The sequence below is a fragment of the Rhipicephalus sanguineus genome, chromosome 11 (assembly GCF_013339695.2).
Source record: "Rhipicephalus sanguineus isolate Rsan-2018 chromosome 11, BIME_Rsan_1.4, whole genome shotgun sequence".
Lineage (NCBI taxonomy): Eukaryota > Metazoa > Arthropoda > Arachnida > Ixodida > Ixodidae > Rhipicephalus > Rhipicephalus sanguineus.
The window spans coordinates 4,956,485-4,980,929 of record NC_051186.1 but is presented as its reverse complement, the minus strand read 5'-3'; the positions used below and the strand labels follow the sequence as shown (position 1 = coordinate 4,980,929).

The 24,445-nt window shown below is 44.7% G+C and overlaps 1 long non-coding RNA gene across 1 annotated transcript in view; it reads right to left on the bottom strand.

The window, feature by feature from the left end:
* LOC119373249 (uncharacterized) overlaps positions 1-24,445 on the bottom strand; it is a 189,226-nt gene that overhangs the window by 134,042 nt on the left and 30,739 nt on the right. The gene's annotated exons all lie outside the window — the stretch shown is intronic.

Here is a 24,445-nt window from a genome sequence, read left to right as displayed (position 1 = left end):
GCGCTCACATAAGCATGCAGACATACACGTCTAAATGTGCAGCTATTATTCTTTTTTACGAAGAACTGCGTGAAATAAACTGGCACAAGGAGACGCACGGACAAGCGTCTTCCTTGTGCCAGTTTATTTCGCGCAGTTCTTTGTAGTCATGGATTACCAACTTGCCCAGCGATCAATTCTTCAATATTATCCTTTACGTGCAGCCCCCTTCCGTGGCAGTTACCACGGCACACCATCTGTCAGACATTGTGCCACATAAAGGGTATTTGCATATAGTACAAGATTTGTCCTTCACTAAATGTTGAGACCTGAAATGTATGTTATTTTTCTGGTACCATTTCAAAACATGACCTTTCCCTTGCAGTGTTGAGACATATATTTGCAATAAGTTAGTCAGGCATCGAGTCCAAATCCATCACTGTGCCAGCCTGGCACTTAATTATGTATGCATGGGTCCCTTATTTCCATTCTCTGCTTCAAGCCCTTCCCTTCACCCATTACTGTAGAACTGTGGCATTTAGGTGTTCCATCTGGCACCGCTAATTGTTGTTACATTTTGTGCCATTTCTTCGAGTACCCATGTCAGTATTTAGTGCACTAAGTGAATGAAGGAACATGTTATGCTGCTGCGCAGCTGCATACTGAGCAGAACAATGAAATGTAGAGCCATGAGAGAAAATATAGAGAATATTGTCACGCTACAACGCAAACACAAGACAGAAGTTCTACAAGAGTAGGAGGACAGCTTGTTGACACAAAAAAAATAGCAGGCACAAACATGTCTAGCAAGACTGAAACTTGGGCTAGTTGGTTGTCCTTCATGATGAACCAGCAGCACAACCACACACAGAGGAAAGGTACACGAAACACAGCACTGTGTTATGTGCCTTCTTTCCTATGTCCGTGTGTGGTTGCACTGCCGGTTCATCATGGACAAACATGATGTCTTCGGCAAAATCCCAAAGACCCACTAGACATTGATGTTCATTGATGTCCCCATTGTCTTTCTCACCTGCAGAGCACACGCATCACTACATATACAATAGGATGCATTGCAAGGGTTCTTCACCTATATGCTCTCTTGTTGGAGTAATAGGGCATTGTGTGAACAAAATAACGAAGGTAAAAATAAAATCACCCTAAAATACATGCCATATTCTTTATTGCTCAATTTTCAACCTCCACGTGTTCCACTTCAGCACCTGTGCACATAATGGCCCCCTAAAGGATCTCGGCAGTAGTTTCTCTGAAGTGGTTTCAAAGCTGCTATTGGATTAGATTAAGCTAATTGAATCTCATGAACTTATCCTTTCAAAACAAATAAGGGGGCAGTCCACTTGTTATTTTCTAGCAAGCTACCTTAGCAATTTGGCTTTGAACGTGTGCACTCTCCTTGGAATTGTGTCCCAAACAATATTAAGTACAAGACACATCATTCTACACTCTTAAAAGAAAAGGTAGTGCTACTTACTAACTTTGAGGTAGTAAATTGCTGTCACAACATTCACTACCTAAGTAGTAACTGCAGGTAGTAAACGGCAAGGTAGTAAAGTTACTACCATGTCATTTACTACCTGCAGCTATTACATACCAAAGGTAGTAACAGAAAGTTAGTAAATTTACTACCATGAGAGTTACTAGTTCCTGTTACTACTTATTGGAAGGTAGTAAGCTAAGCTAGTAACATTACTACCACGACGGTTATTACTTAGTTACTAAATGCAGGAAAATAGTATTTGTAAGTTAGCAAATTTCCACCGTGCATGTTAGCTATTTGCAGCAACTATTGATGAAAATTTGCTACATCATTTGATAACGTCAGTCAACTTCATGAACTAGAAAAAATTGCATCTTACTTAACACAAGGAGCATGCATCAGCTAATCTCACAGAAAAAAAAATTAATGTATTTCAATAAAGAGACTAATGTCTTTAGACATCAGAATCATTAGACTGTCTTTTGCCAGTCTAATGCGCTTTCTCATGCACACCTAATGAGGGTCTACAAGGAATTGGCTGCTGTTAGTGTGTAGAATTCTGATGTATGAGTTTCAGCGTATTGCAGCCTTATGCCTGCAACAGCATGTTTGCTGCACACAGGTCAATAAATCTTTTTGTGGTTAACAATACGAAAGTGTGTAGGCTTTAGAGGATTGTAACAAAAATATCAGCAGAACATTTCCAGCAATGACTATATCAACAGCGTTCTTTACATGTAAGAGTATTTTGAAGCCAATAAGTAATCTTGTAGGCCTATGATGCAGGCATTTGGAAACAAGCTCTACATTGTCAATTTATTTAGTTTCAATGGGACAATAAATGGGGCTAGTTGATTCAATTCCCATGAAAGTGCAGTTTTATAATCACAAACAAACCAGTAAGATGATACGAGAAGTTTCCAGGAGTAAGTGCTTTTTTATTTAATTTCTCGACGCGGCACTGACGATAGGCTCTCCTGTGCTGCACTGTTGTGGTGGTACAGTTGCTGTATTTGAAACCTGCAAGAGAGAGTGTGAAAATGTAGTTTGGCATTGAAGCGAACAGCTTAGCGCAACACATCAACAGATGCTGCAATTTATGATTGATGACTTTCTGTTTCGAAATAGTGATATCATTTTTACCATTTTACTTGAATAATCCACGTGTATTCAATGGCCAACCCCATAGCCTTGGCTTAATGCTGCTTTGATCAAAAACATAAGAAAACAAACCGCTATACAGCACTTCTGAGGGCTGTGGTGTCATAGATAGGCCAGCTATCATATACAGGCCAATTAGCTCGGTCAGCTTCTTTGATGTAACGTTGCATAACAGCATCCTTTCGCTACTCAAATGGTACTCCATGCATGACTCCTGGATGACTCCAGGAATAGGCTATTCTGCCATGAGAAACGCCCTCATCCGATCATGCCCTCAGTGGACGGAAACAAGTTTTACGATTCAAGTGGAACGCTCGAGGAGCGCGGCGTTCCCTAGTGCTCTTTTGAGCTCCCTAGCTGAAAAGATGCTCGTCACTCTTAGAACGACCAGAAATAACAGGCCAAACAAGCACACTCGCTCTCCCTTGGCTGACGTTCCCTACATTCACGGTTTCTCTCATAGGTTGAAGAAGACTGCAGGCAGAGTAGGCATAAGAGTTTTGTGCTCCATCCCAAACCATCTGGCCTCCCTATGCAGGCTAGTTAACAGGGATGAAACAGTATCCTTTTGCTGTGACAAGAAGCACAGAAATCATTTCATTGAATGCATGAAGAACGTCATTTATGACATTCCATTATCATGCAGAAAATCATATGTAGGACAAACCAGACGATGCATAAATTACAAAATGCGTGAACATGCCAAATCTTTAAAAGCAACAACAGGCAGGAATCTGGCATTGTACATCATGCGGCTGCTCCCCATTGCTTGACAATGTGCAAGTTCTCATGAAATATCGGGAGTAATGTGCTCACAAAATTTGTGAGGCGCACATAATTCACAAAAGGGGAGCAGCTTGCGTTAGCGCGCTATCACTAGCACTATTTGACGAAGAAATTAGCTCCCATGAGCCTCAATTGTGATCACTAAGCTTGTTGTCACAAGTTTTGTTTTGTTTTGTTTTCTGTTTTATTGTTAGTGGTTGCAGTTTTCTAGCCTTGCTGTCACTTGCTTAAAAACCTTTTTTTTCAGACCCTGGTTCTTCGTTTTTGTTGATTTATGAATGTCAGACTTTTAGCGGTTTTAATCAGTTTGGTATTGACCACCATGTCATTGTTCTTTTTTGCCATTTTTTGCTTGTGTTTATGTTTTAATGAAATCGGCTTCTGCCGCATCTTGTAAACCCTATCCAAAAAAAAAGCCGGGCGGCCGAGTCACTTGATAGCATTTGTGCCATTTTTCGATTTTCGCTCGCCTGCCTACAGATTCTCAGACTTTCCAATAAGGAAATCAGTTGATAGTCAGCTCTGTGCCCTGTATGTTCTTCGTCCCGTTGTCTGCGCTCTTTTGCCACAAAGAAGAATCCACATTCAAGTGCGTTGTTACTTGTTAAACATCTTGACAGGATAGCACAGCTACTCAAGAAAAGAGCACATAGCAGTGCTGAACTCACGACTAACTTTTCTAGAAATCACGCAGATACTTAAGATATCACCTGAACCCAAGTGTTTTCACAGAGATAACATCATTTACAATGGTCGATTCCACGAAAGATAAAAAAAAAGGTGTATACTTGATGTTTCCGATTTTCCTGATAATTTTGTATGTTGTGCACATATGACTGCACAGCACGAAATCGCAATTTGTTTTCACATAAACATTTTTTTCAACACAGGAAAATTCGACGAGCGTCGCCTGTTGACGACGACCATCTTACGAAGAGTGCGTTTTCGTAAATTCGCAACCATGCTGGCAGCTACTGAAGCTGTACATTACAAATATCTTTCTATTTAGCATAAGTAGAAGTGAAGAAGAAATAGCTCTTATAATTTGATGGAATTCTGAGCAAATTATGCATTTTAAAAAATTCACGACAAACGCTGCGTTAGTGAAAATTAGTCAAATTTGGGACGCTATGGTTACTTCTGTGAACATCTTAGTTTGTTCATATTTGCTGTATGAATAGGCCTTTATGTGAATAATGAACCTCTGCATTTGTATTTCTCTAATAATTTTCAAAGTAGTAAATTTTCATGTATTATTTGTATGGTCGCCCATTTGATGTCGTCACCGATCATCATGCACTATGCTGGCTGTCATCATTGAAGGATCCCTCGGGCCGTCTCGCCCGCTGGGCACTTTGCCTGCAAGACTACGACATCCGCTTGCTGTACCGGAACGGACGCCAGCATGCTGATGCCGACGCCCTCTCGCGCTCCCCCTTGCCTGACGCCAATGCCTCCTGCTCAGTATCTCACATTGCTGTTTCTTCCATCGACGTTCACACCATCACTACCGAGCAGCGCAAAGATAAATGGATCACCTCGCTGATAGACTTGCTCACTGATCCGTCGGCAACACCAACCACTCGCCCGTTGCGTCGTCAAGCCCACAATTTCGCCATTCGTGACAACCTACTGCACCGACGCAATTACAACGCCAACGGCCGCCAGTGGCTACTTGTGATACCCCGAAGTCTGCGTGCTGAAATATGCGAGTCCTTCCACTCTGATCCGCAATGCGCGCACTCTGGGGTATCCAAAACTTACCACCGCATTCGACAACGATACTTCTGGCGAGGGATGTACCGTTACGTGCAGAAGTTCGTCCGCTCCTGCCTCGATTGCCAACACCGAAAACCTTCAACGCACGTGTCACCAGTCAGTCTACAACCATTACCTTGCCCTAACCATCCGTTTGGGCGCGTGGGCATCGATTTGTATGGACCACTTCCTCTGACCTCGGCTGGTAACCGTTGGGCCATCATCGCCGTTGACCATCTAACGCGATCTGCCGAAACCGCTGCCCTCACAGCGGCTACAGCGTGCGATGTTGCCTCTTTCCTGCTACACCGATTCATGCTGCGTCACGGTCCACCCTAGAAGCTTCTCAGCGATCGAGGCCGTGTCTTCTTGTCGGAAGTCGTCGAAGCCATTCTCAAAGAGTGCCATGCTGTTCACCGCAAAACTACTGCTTACAACCCGCAGACGAATGGCCTAACCGAACACTTTAACCACACGCTCGGCGACATGCTCTCAATGTATGTCGCCGCCGATCACACAAATTGGGATGCCATTCTGCCCTTCGTCACCTACGCCTATAATACCGCCCCTCAGAACACTACTGGCTTTTCACCCTTCTTCCTGTTGTACGGAAGGCACCCGTCGCACACCATTGACACGATACTACCCTACAAGCCGGATCCATCTGAGTGTGCGCCTATTTCTGACACAGCCAGGCTTGCTGAAGAGTGTCGCAAGCTTGCAAAGACCTTTACAACGCACGAACAAGAGCGGCAGAAGAGCCTTCGCAGTGGCACCACCACTTCTGAGTCCACGTTAGTCGCCGGAGCGCTCGTATGGCTCTCGGTCCCTACCACTGCAACTGGCCTCTCTTCAAAACTACTGCCGAAATACGAAGGCCCCTACCGGGTCATCGAGCGCACATCACCGGTCAACTACCTGATCGAACCCATCGAACCAGCTTTGGACATGCGCCGTCGAGGGCGCGACATAGTCAACGTGGAGCGCCTCAAGGCCTACTAACCCACTAATAGTGACAAGCTGTTAGGTCGCCGAACGGCTCCCTTTTAACCATTACGTTTATTGCAGAGAGTAGTGAAGACAGGACAAGAAGGGACACAGATAGGCGCTATCTTTTAAGTGTTTTTTGGACTCAGATCACACATATTTATAATTTAAAAAGAAAAACTTCAACATGCGCAGGCACAGCTGCGTCCAGGAAAAATAGTTATTTCTTTGACAAGTAGTGTAATGACACACTAACGCAATCTCGGCCAAGATTATGAATACTTGCTGACTCAATAATCAATGTAGTATAGTTTCTTTACTGTTTGGCAAACAGGCAATCGCTGCGTTTCTTTACATTGTTGCAATGTTCCCTGAATCTTTGAGACGTTGCCCCATTTGCCCTCTATAATGCTTACCCCATGATAGGAGTATCTGATAAACGGTACCTTATATGCAGGGCACGTAACGTGTCCTGTGATTCTTATTGCAGCCAAGCCTCTCCTCTGAGTATCTGGGTTGCTGCTTTTCCATAGTTTAACATGCTTATTTGAGGCCATGAACATTATGCTGATGATTCCGAGCACCAACCGTTTTTATATTGTTGAATATTCCGTGCAGATATGGCATCGTGGCAAACATTTTTCGGCCATCAAGATTTGGCTTTTTTTTTTTTGGCTTGGCAACTGGAAGGTGGTTTTCTGGGTAGGGCATATGCAAACGATACAGCAAGGTGAACAGGATATCCTGCTTGTGTCAGGGGAGTTCTTTGGAAATTAAGGCTTGTCCACAAGTAATAGGAACAGAAATTTTACTGCGTTAGCGAGCCACAGTGGCATAGGCAGAAATTCATTTCGGGGAAGAGGGCGAGTGGGGGCATGGGCCGGTCTGCTACCCCCTCGCTACGCCACTGTCCAAGCAGTGTCAGACAATGCACCTTTCTACCATTATTGAGTGGGAGAAACTAAGAGGCAGCAATGGCTTGTTTCCCATCAGTTCGTATAACTAGCTCATGCACTTTTTATGCAAATGAAATTGTACATTCAGGAACCTGATATGGTACAATCCTTGCCCGGATGCTCGTGGGTAAGCACCAGTGGGTGTTAGTAATCATGTGCCAGTGTTAATATGTTAGTGGCTTCAGATTCGAAAGAACCTTTGTGGTATTTAATAAAGAAAGACGCAGTCATCCTCATATCTAAAACATTTAAGAACTTATGTGCTTGCATATTGTACTAATAATCATGTTCCTATTTCTTGTGGACGAGGCTTGATTTCAAGAACTCGCTGGATGCAAGCAGGATATCCTGCTCCCCTTGCTGTATTGGCTGCAGAAGCCCTACTAAACAACACCTTCCAGCTGCCATGCCAAAGAAATGGCTAATCGTGATGGCCAAAATATGTTTGCCACTATGTCATACCTGCACGGGATATCCGACAAGATAAGAACGGTTGGTGCTCGGGCAATCATCAGCATAGTGTTCACGGCCTCAAATAAGCGTGCTAAACTATGAAAAGGTTGCAACCCAGACACTCACTTGGCTGCAATAGGAATCACAGGACACATTATGTGCTCTGTAAGGAAGGCAATCGTTTATAAGATGATGGGATAAGCATTATGTGGAGCAAATGGGGCAGTGTATCAAAGAAAGGCTCAGGGAAGACTGAAACATAAAGAAAGGCAGTGATGACTGGTTAGCTGAACACTGGAGCATGTGTGGTTGCTTCCCACTTTTTGATGAGAGTTTCATCGTGCGTATGCACAGCAACGAAACTACTACATTAAAATTGAGTCAGCAACTATTAATAATCTTGCTGAGATTGCATTAGTGTGCCTTCACTATCTTTAACAAAGAAATAATTATTTTTCTTCGATGGAGCTGTGCCTGCGCACGCCCAATTTTTTTTTTCATGGCAGATGCACCACAGTTTCATGGCAGCACAAACAACACAGATGTTCGATGGAAGATGGAGGAGGCTTGAAGAGACGAAAAAAATCATCAATGGTATGTCACTGCAGCCAACTCTTGTACGAGTAGACTTGCCTTCATCAAGATGGCAACATCAAGAATTAACAGTTGCTCCCTTAATGAAGACAACTCCAAGTTCAAAACGTTGGCTCTAGCGACATCCCATGTTTCAAAGATTACAAGCTCAACAATACAAACTATTCGACGTTCCATGTTCAAGGAATGCAAACTAAATAATATGCATTGCACTGAAGTGCAGAAGGTACGTTTTCTCACTCCTAAGCTAAAGGACAGTATATGCTGTATATCAATAGACCTTATGCAAAATTGCTGCCATCTGTTGGAGGTTTTGACGAAGCTAACGATTCGGCGCCATGTTGGAGGCTTGTGCCCGAATTCTATTGCTGTCGCCGCTATCACTTCTTGCTTGTATCCGCTTTGGTAGTCGGCAATCAGGGCATAAAAATGTCAGGCGGGCCTGTAACACGTTACCGCATTTCCTAGTTTTTACGTTGACGGTTATTACGTGCAAAGAACCGCCTCACAGCGAGAAGAAGGTACAAGTTTGACACTGCGAGTCACGTGCAGGCCTGTCGTCGTCGATAATGAAGCTCTGCGCTAGGTTACAAATTGGCCTGTCTGTTTTCAGTGTAGCGAATAAAGCGTTGTTAGCTATCTGAATATCATGCTTGTATAATGTAGGATGGTTGGGAAGAGGCTTTATTTAGCACGGCTAGGCGCAGCGATGACGGTAAGAAAGTGCAGTTGACCCAATTGAAAGCATATTTCATGAGGGACAGCCTATGTCGAGCCGACGTAGTGTCCATCTAATTTTAAATAAAACGTTGTCCTCTTTTTATCTTTGAAATAATATTATTTCGCTGTTGTAGTCATCCGACCTATGTTATGTACAGAATTACCGTGCGATTAAAATGCAGAAAATTGCGCATCTCATGCACGTGGAAAGTGAGCATGAAAAGTGTAGTGTCTCCTAGAAGTAGATGCCGATCAGCTGGTATTTTATTGAATATCCTTCCGATATGTGATCCTATATAACAGGAAACGCCAAGAATATTCGTGTTCACATTGTCGCTTTAGGGGCCTAATGGTGCCTTACAATTTAAACCCGTTGCGGCAAGGCAGTTTTGCTTCGCCGACTGAAACCGCCTCAGCGCGTAACCAGCGGTAGCGCACCCACGGTAGAATGTAGCACATTTCCCGGAACAGCATTTTATTTAGTTTCATAAGAAAAGTACCACGCACTTGAAGCACCTGTTAACATTTCATAGCAAACTGGAGTGTACAGAGGATTTTTCCGAAGGGGGGATCAGCTTTTGGGAGAACCTGATTTGCTCTTCCTGGGGTATAAGTTAAACAAAAAAAAGTACGGGGTGGGGGCGGTCAGGACATCCGGGCAACCCGTCTGAACCTGGCAGTGATACCACATGAAATGCTTGAAAAATACGCATAGTGAAGAAATACGCACGCAAAGCATCCCACCAGACGCTACCTTGTTAAACTCCACCATCGAAAACAAACTACAAACAACACGCTCCAGCACAATCAGTCCGTCCGCTGCAAATCAATGACGCGCACGAGCAATCTGTCTAACATGTAATTGTTATCGCAATTTAATAAACAAGCTAATATCAACAGCAGCGCAGGCATGTGCGAGTAGCCGCGATGCAGCTTTGAAGCTCGTACACGAAGCGGGTTTGTGCCTGCAGCAAGCACACGGTGCGAAAACTTTCTTGTTCTGGCATGACATGAAAGAGTGTTCTCTGATGAGTGCCGATGCTGTCACATACCACATATATTCACGGCGAACGGAAACACGGCGTTAGTCGTAAGCAGTAACCGAAGCAACGGAACGATCTGCTGATTCTCGTCGGCCACGAGGAAATGTACTAACATGGAGGCTTGGTTCCTGCAAACCTTCTTTCAGCATCCCAATTTCCTCAATCTCAGCAACACAGCACTCGAAAATATGTTGGCATTTCGTTCTTATCAGCCGCCACACGTTGATATGTACGCTCCTTGTCTACATGCGGAGCGCGCTTAGCCTTCAACATGGCGGAAATGCACACAGCGGCCGCTAGATGGCAGCAGATTTTGCATAAGGTCCACAGGTGCTATGTGTCCAAACTGTCGCAATCTAGTGATGAAAAGAAATGCCTACCACTCATTATGGCTTGCCCGGGCTTGCAGGAAGTATGCTCCTATCTTGTACTGCAATCTGTCCTCTGTGTCGGTGCCATGAACAGCTCTCATCGCTGATACATGCATAATATATACCACAAGGAAATGTTGATTTTCACTCAAGACAAACCCAACCACACACAGATAGTGAGTACCAAACATGTCCTCAGGCAAGTCTATATTCATATATTAGAGAGATCGATCCTTGAATGAAGGGATCAGGGTGCAATAAGAACAGGTATTAGTGGACCAGCCACTTGCAGACTATTGAAAGAGTGCCATTGCGTGTTCAACATTCACACATGTACACAGTAAGCAATCAGTCATGGGCACGTTACCAGTAAAATGTAACAGTGTTACAGTTACCTAAGCCAAAAAAGTGGGATAGGTTTCAAACAGGAGAAAGTGCCTCAGACAGGCTGGCCGACGTTTCCATAGGGGGACCGATCTTTATCGAAAGCACCTTGTCATCCTTGGCGTGTTAGTTTTAAAGGGTTAGTGTTGACGTCATGTCTAGCGGTGGTGCTTGTCGCTGCTGGTAATTGCTGCCTGGAAAGAGAAAACTAGAGAGAGGAGTGTAGCCCTTGCCACATCATTTCAAGAAAGTTTGCAACGGCGCTCAGGCCTCTCATCTCAGAAGTAAGGGGAGCTGCAAAGAAGGAAAAAAAAAGCAAGAAAAAGGAGAGAAAAAAAGAAAAAAAAATGGAAAAGGGGGGGGGGGGTCTACTGAGCGAGAGCCGTCAAAGGCAAAAAAAAAAGAGTGGAGTATGAAAGCCACTTGGAAAGGCTGCAGAAGGGCGGCACGTCCTAGCCCTCACAAAGGGCTGCAGAAGATGGTGGGTAAGGCAACTACAGGCGGGGAAAGCGGGCGGCGTACTTTTAAAAGCCCACATGTGGAATTTAAGTGATATTGAGAGGGGTGTCTGAAAAACACGTGCTTGATGGGTGAAGTCATTGGCTCTGTTAAAGTAACTGTTACAGTTACAGCTACAGAGTTTTCAAAAGTAACCTGTTACAGTTACACTTACTGTGACAAGTAACGTCGTTACTTTGTTGCAGTTACTGTGACGAAGTAACGTCGCTACTTTTCCGTTACTGTATAAAATAAATAATAGATTACAAACCAAACGATAGAATTCATTTATTAAATATGTATGAAGGCATGCGGGCAGTTAAAATTGCACGTGGTAAAACCCTAGACGAAGTAAACCTAATAGGGGGCCAAACACAAGCATTTGTTGTGTACACCTCATTTTGTTGCATCAATTTTGTTGTTCATGCACCGTTGGTGAAAAAGGGAATTTATTTGCAAATAATAATAACAAATGTCCTCTGATACTCAAAATGGAAAATGTGGTTGATGCACTAGAACGACAGCAGTATCATAGGATGTTTATTAACGACACCCAGAAGCGCATGCAAATAGCAACGGAGAGTGTGTGACGAATGAAGACGACGTCCATTGTGTCTGTTCCATATATATGTTCAAGGTGTATCAGACCCTGTTCGGTTAGCTTTGCGTCCGCTGGGCATACAAACCGTTTCTAAGTCCCGTTATACTCTGGGGCATGTGTTCGCGAAACCCAAAGATTGCACACCTGCAGATGATCAGAGTAGGGTGATATACAAGCCCGATGCGGGCATTGCAACGCGACTTGCATCGGCGAAATGGGAATGAAAGAATCAACGAGGCTTAAAGAAGGCAAAAGGGATGTTGTTAAAGCAACTCATGCAACGCATTCTAAGATGGAGCTTGTTTAGCACTTCCGGAGAACAGGGCATAGCTTTGACCTAAACACTGTGACGACGCTGGCTCGTGAACGAAGGTGAGGGGAAGGAACTCCTGGAATCGCGGTTCATTCGCCGCGACGCGTCGGCTTGCAATATAGTTACTGTATATGGCACCTTTAGGAGCCATGTCGTAGCATATATAGTAACTATAGTCGGATACAACTTAAGAAGTCAGGAGAGACTAAAGAAAAGAAATAGTCCCGCTCATGCACGCGCCGATGTTCTCCAAAGGCGAAGCCACCGCCATCCCGCTCATGATGTCCGTCCCGAGTGCGCGCCCATTGGTGCAGGCTTGTGTTCATCTGCCTTTGAAGAGAAAATGCCACTGACTTTAAAGTTGTATCCGACTATAACATGCAACAACCACATTCCCCTACTGGTTTACACGGACGTATGGGACACTGGTCGATCTCCGCAAATTTTTTTCTTTCTTTCCTTTTCTTTTTCTTGTTGCCAGTGTATACTGAGGATGTCACATGCATAGGAGGCAAAACGTCCATGTGATTTTGTTAATAATTGTTGTATTAAGTTGGAGTAAACCTTTTACAATTAGTTTCAAAGAGGTTTTGAAAAATTACTTAGTTCACAGTATTTGTGCCTCTCAACCGTTTCGCGCTCTGCTGCTTTCTAGCCGTCAGTCAAACACGATTATTGCGCAGCCTCGGACGAAGGAGAATATAAACTTGGCGTCGTGATGTTCCACCGGTACACCAAGAACCGGGCTAGAAGCTCAAGTGACAAAAAGGATATATATACGCCGGAAAAAAAAAAAAACTACTTGAATTTAGCAAGTTGTTCAGTTCCAACATGATTGACTTACGACATGTAGTTTACAAGTAAACTTAAGTTGTGTTAAAGACTGACTGCTGACCTCGTTCCTCTGCAGGGTAGATAATTCTCTAAGCGACCTCCACCCCTAAATTGGTAGGGGAGCCGTGCTGTGGAAAGATGAAAGGTGGAGAGGATATGGGAAAGTAACTGTAACGGCATTTCCCATTACAGTTAGTCTGTAAAAAAGTAACAGTGTTACCGTTACAAGTTCCTATAAATTAAAAGTAACTAGTTACAGTTACAAGTTACCGAAAAAAGTAACTAGTTACCGGTAACGCGTTACTAGTAACTAGTTATTGCCCAAGACTGTAAGGAATACCCGAAATATGCACATAGCCCTATGGGCGATCCACATGAAAATAACGATATGCACACTTTTATCAAATATAAAAAAAATGAAAGAGTGTGCGTGGTCCATGTGCACTTGGTGTGAGGTGGGAATGAGCCATGCATATTGTATTGCATCATGAATGTAAGCCATTCAGGGAACAAACTTTTGGTTCTCTAAAGCGAATTCCCGTGTAGTTTGTCTTGTAGAGTTGAGCTGTCAATTTGATTTCATTTTAAGTTATGCAAGGCCTTCACAAAACCGATAATATTTTCCAACTTTCTGTGAACTTCTGGAAACATATATGAGAATTGAGATCTTTTTCTTTTAATTTATGACCTTACAAAGCTCAATAAACCCTAAATCACTGCATACTAAACCTTGGTTATGCATTTAAGTAAGAGAGCAATATTGGTACTATGCTGAGTAAAAAAAAGCGTGAAAATACAATAACTTAAAGCACCATACAATAAAGCAACATTCTCGCAACATGAGCACAATCTAAGTTATTTGTGATAGAGAACCTGGTGTGCTTAAAGATGCTAAGAAAAAATATATAATGGCAGAACACGAGCTCACGCATATTTTCTCAAACACACAATATTGAAACAAAGAGTAGCATGTGTTAGCTTAATTAACCTAATTGAATTGACATATTCGTCTACTAACACTATTTGATATAAACATGTGCTTCTTCACATTAAGTACGCATTTGTTGGAGTGTGCACTTAGTACCAGTACGTAACGTAATTCACTCAAATACATTACTTCGAGTGAGCTCCTTTAAACATTATGAGGCAGCTAGGTTAAAATCCTAACCACAAACAACTGCATGGATTTCTGGCGAAAAGCTCGGGGACGCAACCACGAAAACATATCCATCATCGTGTGCGCGTGTCAGGGCTGTGGTTTTGCTATCACGTCAGGGGCGTAGCCAGAAATTTTTTTCGGGGGGGGGGGGGGGGTTCAACCATACTTTATGTTCGTGCGTGCGTTTGTATGTGTGCGTGCCTATATACGCAAGCAAAACTGAAAATTTTCGGGGGGGGGGGGTTGAACCCCCCCCAACACCCCCCTTGGCTACGCCCCTGTATCACGTCCCCAGTCTTGTGATAATTTTGCGTGTTATTGCCGAGTTTGGTGAACTCTCGCATCACCACAGTGAAAACATTATGGGACGACCCCATGTGTTTAAAAGCACACACTTTCTAACGGCGACAAGGGATTCTAGAAACACTCTCAAGCGATGATCTCGTACAGTAAACAGTCAAGGAATAACAGCACAACGACACAAGGCCTGCATGATCGTGATCGAAGCATAAGATTGCGTAGCGCAATGCGCATCCTTCAAACATGTCATTTATGGTGGTGTATATAAGAGCACCCAAAGCACAAAACATACCTGCCTATCGGGTATCTGTTGATCATCCTCGCTGTGCCAACACGACGGTTCCTGCAGACAGTTTCCATGCAATGAAGTAACAAAGTTACGTAGTTCAGCGACCTTCTTCAACTTACCCAAGTTTGGCACAGTCGCTCGTCAAAAGGCTCAAGCTTCCGCTCCTGTTGAACCGCGGTCGCCGCTTGTCAAAACACTCGGACGCGGATTGTCTTCGGAAGTGCACTCGATCACTCGATCAACGTGAGTAATCGATGAACGAAGCAAGAAAGCACTTTTGAGCGCGGACACAAAGCTGTGCGTCCCGTGAGGCTGTGTTGAGTGGCAACGAACAACGACCATCATCCGCCACTGGATCAAGGCAGGAGAACGCCCCAACACGCGGAAAATGCCCAGTCGACGAATGTCGCGTACGATAAGCACGCAATAAACGCACACAATACACGATAAACATGTAAGCGCGGCACACATGTGCTCACGGGAAGCTGGTGGTGCTCCGGCAGTACGAGACCTGTTGCAACTGTTAGCTTACAGTCTAAACCAAAAAGAATGTAGGTGGCAGCAGTGTCGTGATATGCTACAGGCCATAATTTTTATTAAAAATAAAACGTATTTGTGGCTTTTCACACAGGCGAAGGTCAGGGAGGCGGGGCTCTGTATACAAGCGTTGCGTCCGCCTTTCGCGTCGGGCCCCATATAAGCGTTGCGTCCGCTCGAGCCATTTCCGCCTCGGGCTCCATATAAGCGTTGCGACCGCTCGCGGCCGCATATAGCGGGCCCAATCCGTCACCGCAGAATTTGTCACGCTTAATGGCGATTGAAGGGCCGCTTATATGCAGTACGTTGTGGTGGAATAAAAATGGGCCGTTTATGTGCCGGACGTTATACGGTACTTGAATAAGAGTGTATGTACCGTACGCGCAATGACACGACACCGTCTTTCCGCTTTTAAGGGCGGAACTGTTTACCTTGGAGTAACGCTGTTTGTCCACCGCACAGAACTGGTGAAGCGTGGAAGACCGAATGTAATAGAGGAGAAAAACCGAGTATAGGGATGCAATGAAAGGGTATGAGAGGTGAAGGAAAGTGACTGCATAGTAAAGCGTAGTATAGTATACCAAGTGGATAGGAAAGCAAAGTGAGTGCGAGGAGGAGTGAAGCAAGGGTAAATAGGAGAAAAAAGAGGAGGGAAGATGGGAAAACGTGGCACATACATGTATAGTATAGTAAGGGGGTGGCAGGCGTAGCGAGGGTGAAGAAGAGTGACGTGAGGAAAAGGAGGGGGGGAGAGGTTAAATCATATCATTGCCATTTATAGTATACTATACCAAAGAGGTGGTAAAGTTAAGTGAGGGCAGGGATGAGTGATCTGTAGACGAGGAGGATGGGAGAGGGTAAAACGTGGTCACCTATAGTATTGTATATCAAGACGTGGGAAAGATATGTGAAGGTGAGGAGGAGTGAATGTAGGAGGGGAGAGGACCAAGGGGATAGGAGCTGTGAGCATCGACCTCGGATGGGAGCTCAGTGTCTGTCATATGAATGCCTCGCTGACAACAAGATATGAAAGCTGATGCTGATAAAGGGAAGTCCCATCCCAATATTAGCTTATGAGAGCACGAAGATTGCATGAGAATCTGAGAATGGTGAAGGATATCATCAATGAAAACTCGCACTTTGCAAACGTTAGAGGGCGGAATAAGAACTTCGTTAGCACAACGAAGGGGAGGACCATCGTATGGCGCCTTCACTTTCCTCAAGCGAGAACACAAGCCCGTACTAATAACAGAAAGCGATGCACCTGTGTTCACCTGTGTTCGTAAGTACAACAACATACACACGGCGATATATTTGACGGGCGATCCGGAGGAGTTTCACATATTCCGATTGATGCAGCTTTCCGTCCTGAAGTTGCACTGTTTAGTTTTTCAGTCGATGACCACCGGTCGATGTAGCTGGTCTAAGTGGGGCAGTGGAGCGTCGAATCAATGAAGGCGAGCGTCGACGCTGGAAATGGGAACAGCTGCGCGGAAGTTCTGCGGGGACAGTGGTGGTGTGAAAGGGTTCCACGAACCATGCACTGCAGTCACCTGTAGTGATGACTGCTGGGGCGGTGGTGTTATAGCAGCAATCTGAGCGTAGGTTGGCGCTGGTGCAGGATTCAGGCTCGGAACTTGCAAGGCCGTCATGGAAGGCAGTCTTCCCTCAGGACATCACGTAGGATGGCACCAGGAGGCGTCGTCCGGACCTAAGGATGGCGCGGCGAAGCTTGTGCATGGTGTTCCTCCCGGATGACACGGAATAATGCACCTAGCTAGATGTCGCTGCTTGGCCTCAGATGAGACACGTCAAGCTGCAAGCGTATGGTCTCAAGCTCATCGAGGTGTTGACACGCAGTGACGATATTGTCACACGTTGTGACCGACTCGGCAATTTAATAGGCACATAAGGTAATGAAGCGACTTGGTGCTGTGATTTGGTGTTGTGACTTTCAAACGTTCACCCCACCTTAATACGACCTTATAGGAAAATTGAAGAATTAGAGCGCCATACATGCTTAACAGAAGATCAGCGTGACAACAACGGTGGGTCAAATCCAGATACCGAGACTGAACTAAATTTCACGCTAGCGTAAATCACGCCTCAGTGTCTTTAGTAGTAATAATAATTGTCGGGGTTTACCTTCCCAAAACCACTACATCATTATGAGGGGCGCCGTATTGGAGGGCCCCGAAAATTTCGACCACCTGGGGTTCTGTAACGTTTACCTGAGTCTGAGTACAGAAGTACACGGGTCTCAACCTTTCGCCTCCATCGAAAACGCGGCCACCGCGGCCGGGATTTGACCCCGCGGCCTTCGGATCAGCAGCCGAGCACCATAACAACTAGACCACCGTGGCGGGTCCTCTGTGTCTTTCCCTTTTGAAACATTTGTAATCAAAATGGGCCAATTCCTTATGGTAACGTGAATTTAAAAACATTCGAAAAGGTAATGAGCCAAACGCTGCAGATGTCTAAGCCATATCTATTAAACCGAAACGCTGCAGATGTTTAAACTAAGCCATATCTATTAAACCGAAAGTAGCCGAAACAACCAACATGGCCCCATCCAATCTGTTTTATTTGTGACCTTGATGCTTTGCTGTCGTGCTTTCGGACTAGCATTACAATTTCTTGGCTGAGTTGGTACTTAATGAAGAACATCATATTAGTGCGATAGCGTAAATGACATCGTTTCGGAGAAATCGCGGTGTCGGCGTCGTTGATTGTGAGGGAAAAAACAGCGCCATCCATGAGCGAAAATTCGAGAAGATGATGATGAAATGAACTTTATTTGGTCCTGGAGAACCCCGATCAGACAACCCCCGAAGGGGGGTCCGCCGCAGTTGCTGGCCGCGCCCAAGCCGGTACTGGAAGACCGTGGCCCTCCGCCCGTTCGCAGGCCTCCTGGACTGCCGACAGCTGGACTGAGAGCTCGTTGCTTTTAAGAGCCCTCTCCCAGTCCTCTTCTGTGCTGAACTTTGCGCTAAGTAACGCCGGGCACTGCCAGAGCATATGAGCGAGTGTGCAATTATCCGCCCCACAGCAAGGACATCCTGGATTTATGCCTTCAGCAAAGTGGCTAAACGTGCTGCGAGACGGGAAGGAACCTGCCTGCAGCATCCGGAGAACCGACGACTGCGGCCTAGTAAGCTTGGAATGCGGGAGGGGGTATCGCCGCCTTGACAGTTGATAGTGCGAAGTAACTTCGTTGAAGGTGCCAAGTGGATCCCTGAAGCTCTCCGTGAAGCCGCCTCCGGACCCGCCCGCACCGCCGCGGCACGTGATTTCTCGCGCACGGTTATGGGCAAGTTCGTTGACGTTGGGAACTGTCGGATGAACCCCTGAGCCCATGTGGGCCGGGAACCAGGTAATTCGAGAGAAATGCAAATAGATAAATAAATAATGAAAAAATTCTCCTTCGACTGGAAATCGAACACAAACCTTCTGCATGGCAAGCAGGTGTTTTACCACAGAGTCGCACCATTTTCTTTCTTTCTTTCTTTCTTTCTTTCTTTCTTTCTTTCTTTCTTTCTTTCTTTCTTTCTTTCTTTCTTTCTTTCTTTCTTTCTTTCATGATATTTATTAAAACGCGACTTACAATACACACTATAAAGGCCACAAATAGTATGAAACAAAAGTACAATCACATAGCGACAGTAAGCGCTCAAGCGTTACTAACGAAACACTTGACATCTCACGTGAAGTGGCGTAGAAGAGCGAGCGTTCTTGATTTCGTGTTACAATTGAAAGGTGGCCAGCCCGAACATCTCACCAATACAGGGCAGCAGTCCGGTCTATTGTGTAGTCCGTGATAAGTGTCCTTTAGGGGAATAATTATATCTTTTTACTTGTGTTAACTGCCGTCTGTGTGATGTGCCGGAGACAATCGAACATTGCTTTGCTGGCTACAAAGACGCTATTGTGTTTTGGGATGTCCTTCAGCGAGCTCTAAAGAAATGCTTTGTCATTATTTCTGATTCTACATATTATCTTTTGCAAACAAAGCTTGGTGGACTGCCGTTAGATATATTTTTACTCATGGGTATGTACACTTATGGAAGGCAAGTATGCAAGACCGTAACATAGAACTCACTGTTTCTTCGAGCACATATATTACTCGAAGAGCCTCACCATTGCCTCGAATTGCTTCCGAAGAAAAAAAAAACCGATACGGATGTCATGTAATCCGAGGAGTCTCCTTTTGACGCCTGTAATGTTTCGTGGCGCCCCGCCACGGTGGTCTAGTGGTTATGGCGCTCGACTGCTGACCCGAAGGTCGCGGGATCGAATCCCGGCCGCGGCGGCTGCATTTTCGATGGAAGCGAAAATGTTTGAGGCCCGTGTACTTAGATTTAGGTGCACGTCAAAGAACCCCAGGTGGTCGAAATTTCCGGAGCCCTCCACTACGGCGTCTCATAATCATATCGTGGTTTTGGGACGTTAAACCCCAGATATTATTAATGTTTCGTGGCAGAAGCGTAGAATCACGTCAGGCGTCAAGACATGTGAACTGCGCAACGCGTCAGGTGTTAAAATGACCACCCGTTAGTATCGCTCAGACATATTTAACCATCGTCATCAACAAAAGCATCAACAAAGGGAGCATCAGCGCAGGTTCGGGTGTTTATTTACGGACGCGTAGTGGACACTTCGCTGATTCCCAAAAGGAATAATTACGGAGTGTTGGGCACTTCGCAACCGCACTTGCAGTAGACATTGTAGGATAGTGAGAAACGGTAAATGTAACGCGTACGGACGTTCCTTTCGTTGCGGGACGGTTGAGGTGTCCTCAGAGAAGCGAAGCGAGGTTACCGATCGGGAAGGCGATGCGAGCGGGGCCCGATTACGCTATCGCGTTCCACTCTGGAGGCGAAGGTCAAGCGTCCTCCGACTTTTGTAGTTCAACGAGTAGGCTGAAGCTAAGTTCCATTCTAACTTGTGATACAAATGTCGCGCTTCCGAGAGAAGACAACTGTCGTCAATAGAACTCATGGCACGTGCGCGCTCGAGCGAATCTTTCGCCGCGGTGCTTTTTGTACGGCAAAACTCGAATAGAAAGGGGAAGAGGCCGACGTTACTACTTCTTTCCGCCTCTTAGTGTGTTTTCTTCGAGTTCTGCGCTACAGTGTCTCGTCTTTCTTTCTCTCGAAGGGGTGTATTTGAAATGTAAGGCAACAGAAATGAAGATTGCCACGTGCGTTTATTGCTTTATTTTGATGTATTCAGAATTCACCCATAGAAACTGTTAGAAAGGGTCGGCGCAGACGGCGCCACAATTTTTGAGAAGCTTCGCAATTATTTGTGATTGTGAGGACGCGAATAGCCATCTTTATTCTATAGCTTACGCGAGCACCATCGATAACGTTGGAAAGTTCGATTACTGATGTACAAAATACGACGCGTTCCGCCGATGACCGGAACACTCGACGGCCGACGCCATCAGCGTATGTACAGCGTGAATTGCTCGTACCTCGAATTTTGATATCCCACGCACAGGTTCGCCCATTAAAGAGTTCCACATTTCCCAGTCTTGCTGTAATCTTCACCGTCACAACCACGTGACAAGGTAGTGGGCACCGATCCATTCCTTGAAGAGGAAGCAGTGATCCTAAACTGCGCGGCGTAAAGCCAGCTAAGCCGAAAAAGAAGAAGAGGTGAAGCATTTATTGGTGAGACTTTCAATAAGTGTCAAGAAGAGCTGCTGAGAGTCCAGGACGGCGCGTCTGGTGTCAGTAACGACCAGTCACTTTACAAATCTAGTCAACGCCATAACGCCATCTAACAATGGAAGGCACCAACAAATGCACAAGGATGATGGTAATTTTGTGGGAAAATATTGCTATATATAAGTCGTTAATTCACTGCCATGTAGACTTCATTTGAACAGCAACTCACGCGAAAATGAAATGAGCCAATCATTTGGAGCCAAATCCAAATTATTCAACTTAATAAAGACAAGGGTGGGCTATATAGAGTCTAGCCGCAATGTAGGCTTTATGCAGTTTGATGAGAGGAGCACACGGGCAAAAAATTGGGGGACGCTTAAGCGTTGCCTTGAAGAGTTCAACGCGATAGCGGTATCCGGCCCCAACCTCATCGCGCTCTGCTTTGCTTATCGATGTGTTTAGTCGCCCCCTCCCACACACACACAAACGACGTGCCTATAGAAAGGTAAAGGTTTCCGCCCCCTTCACCAGCACTTTTATGACATCAGTGTACCCACTACATGTGTGTAAGAGAATGCGCGCACTAAAGCGTGTTCCCTTTGTAATGGGCGACATGCTTCAAACCAGCAGCAATTACGCGCGCGATACTTTTTCGAAGTTGCGATGCACCCAGTACGTGTTCGTAAGGGAATAGGCACAGTAATGTGTGTGCCTATTGTAATGGGTGAGGGTGGCCGGCTTCAAACCACAAACTCATTATGCAATTCACATGGTGTGACGCCTAATGACAATCTACGCGTGTAACACGTTTTATTGCGATATTACATCTCGTACTGTGACCTCTGTACACGTGGCGCGTATGTTTGTGAAGCATGAAAATTGCTTTCAGTGGAGTTCGAAGCATTGGCGTGGCTCCATGGTAGAACACCTGCTTGCCACGGCGAGGGCCTGGGTTCAATTCCACCTCGGGTACAACATTTTGTTTTAATATTTGCATCTATGGCGATTTTTCAGTATCGGAAAATGATATTTTTCTCTCAGAACCAACGACGCCCGCACCGCCATCAGAATTTCTGCGACACGGGCTATTTAACGCTCTCGCGTTAAAAATTGTTGGAGGAAGAAAGACCGTAATGGAATTAGCAAAGAAGTGCATTTTTCTCAGTTTGACGTAAAGTGAACTTGGCTCTTTTAGAAGAAGAAAAGAACGCCTCATTAATTATTAAAGGACACCTATTCCTCAGCTTTGGTACTAGTGGGCCGCCTGATTGACTGGTACCCAATAATAATGGGAAACACAATCATACCAAATGTACGTAGATGCTTAAAGTGCCGAAGTTCCGGCCATGGCTCGCATAGCTGGCGAATCCGAATTGCGAAAAGGGCGAGCATGAAAACGCATATGAGGATGAGTGTTTGGCTCTATCCTCTCTACTTGAACATTAGGCATCTCAATCTTCGAAAAAAATCATTCGAAAAAAATTGCCTGAACTATCAAGACTATGTATTCTTCTGTATTCTCTACAACACCACAGGGTTACTCTATAGACAGCCTTCGCGTGGGTCTGATCTTACTTCAGTGGTATTCCAATCAATCCTTTGTACCACGTCAATCCTGCCCACTTCATAGGTGTTGTTGAAAACTTCGTTTATATGCAACTATGCTCATCTTGATGTAAAACCCATATTGATTTCTAGTGATATAGATAATGATAGAATATTTGAATTTAATCGGGATGTCACAAAGCAGTTTTACTGGAATTATCACGACTACACCCAAGGTAACATACCGTGAAGGGAAGTTACCCAAACGTCTTCACAGACATTATAATTGTTCAATGGTAACAGATTCCTTTGAGGTTATAACCTAATTTGAGGGAGATTTAATAGTGATGTTATTACATGTAGGCAACTTCTTACGTTGCAGCCCGCGTTATCAAATGAGCGAAAAAATTCATTCCACAAACAAGTGAGCGTCTCTATAAACGACGGCTTCCCCGCTCATATGACGACTGCAGATATGGGCGAAAAGAAAAATAAATACGGCGGTGTTATATTGCAACCAATATGCTGATATAAAGAAACATTTGAGCATCTAACGCACCAAATCGCAATGAATGTGGGCATGGCGACAAGCAAGAAAGCGAGCGCGGCAGTCGGAGCGGGATGTTTAATGCATGAATGCCTGTACACAAGTTTGTGAAAATATCATACGTCCCAATAAGGCTGAAAGGACAGTAAATACATCCATTACCCTTATCACTGACCAAGAGAATAGTCGAAAAGGTGTTGGCCTTGTAGAGTTTTTCGAACGCGCGTCCAGCTCTAACACGCTACTGAAAGTAATTGCTGGAAGGCCACAGCTGATGAACACTCAAACCTATATTATAAAAGAAAGAAAGAAAATTAGCCACACAGCTCTTCGGTTCGCTTCACTGTTCTACGAACTTTGCGTCAGAAATACACTTAGGTGTTAACACTGTGCTCGCATGTACGGTCACAGTACATACAGCCGCGCCAAGGCGCACCACGGAGCTCCACTGTGCGCTGATCGATGACGTCGTGGTTGTTGGTTTTACATTAGCTGCGCCAGCGGCTTTAAATTCTCTTGGTTCTCCTTGAGTTTCATTTATTGATGAGCTACCAGAATTCAGAGACAGAGGGAGAAAGGTAAAGGAAAGACAGGGAGGTTAACCAGGAATATACTCCGGTTGGCTACCCTGTACTGGGGAAGGGGAAGGGGGCTACGAAGGAATGAAAGAGAAAGAGAGTTCCAGGCACGAAAAAAAAATCTCTTTTATCTCGCTATAAAGGCATGATTCTGCCAGGCATCTTGCTTCAATAACGGGAAGTTGTCGTGTGAGATCTTTTAGGTCCATAGGATCTGTATGGGGTCATTTCACTTCTGTTGTTATGAGCGCGAATCAATCGCATGGGGTTTTGAATGCCTTAAGTGGTCGGGGTTCAGTATGTATTGTATGGTGCCCTGAAAAACACCACAATATGCTCACTGCTCTTTTTCGTCTCATTTAGCGAACATACAAGGAGACAAAATTATTCCACTAAGCATCTGAAAAATTTATTAGTCAATAGTTTGTCACACACATTCGAAATGCAAAATAGTGGAGTAAATAGGGTGAAGTCCAGGCACATGCTACAATGCCAAAACGTTGCATTGAAACATAGAAAAACATAGAAACTTAGAAAAAATGCACGTCATCTGAACAAGTGCATTCACTCGAATTACAATTCTGGACGAAGCCGTCTTTTTGCAGTGCAAACACCTAATTGTCAAAATGCGAACACCGTGTGCCTAATTTTTCCAGTAGTAAAAAGGTTTTAAAGTATGCTTTCACACGCGAAAGCTAAGGTAGATTTCTTGCCTACTGGAATCTTACTCCATATTACATTATTTTTTATTACACTGAACGCTTTTGTCGGCCATCTTAAATCTTCAATTGCAGCCTCGAAGAAAAATTTATTTTGCTAAAGGTGACCTTTTATGTTCATCCGGTGTCCTGTCGCTATTCTTTTTAATATCATTTCCAGCGC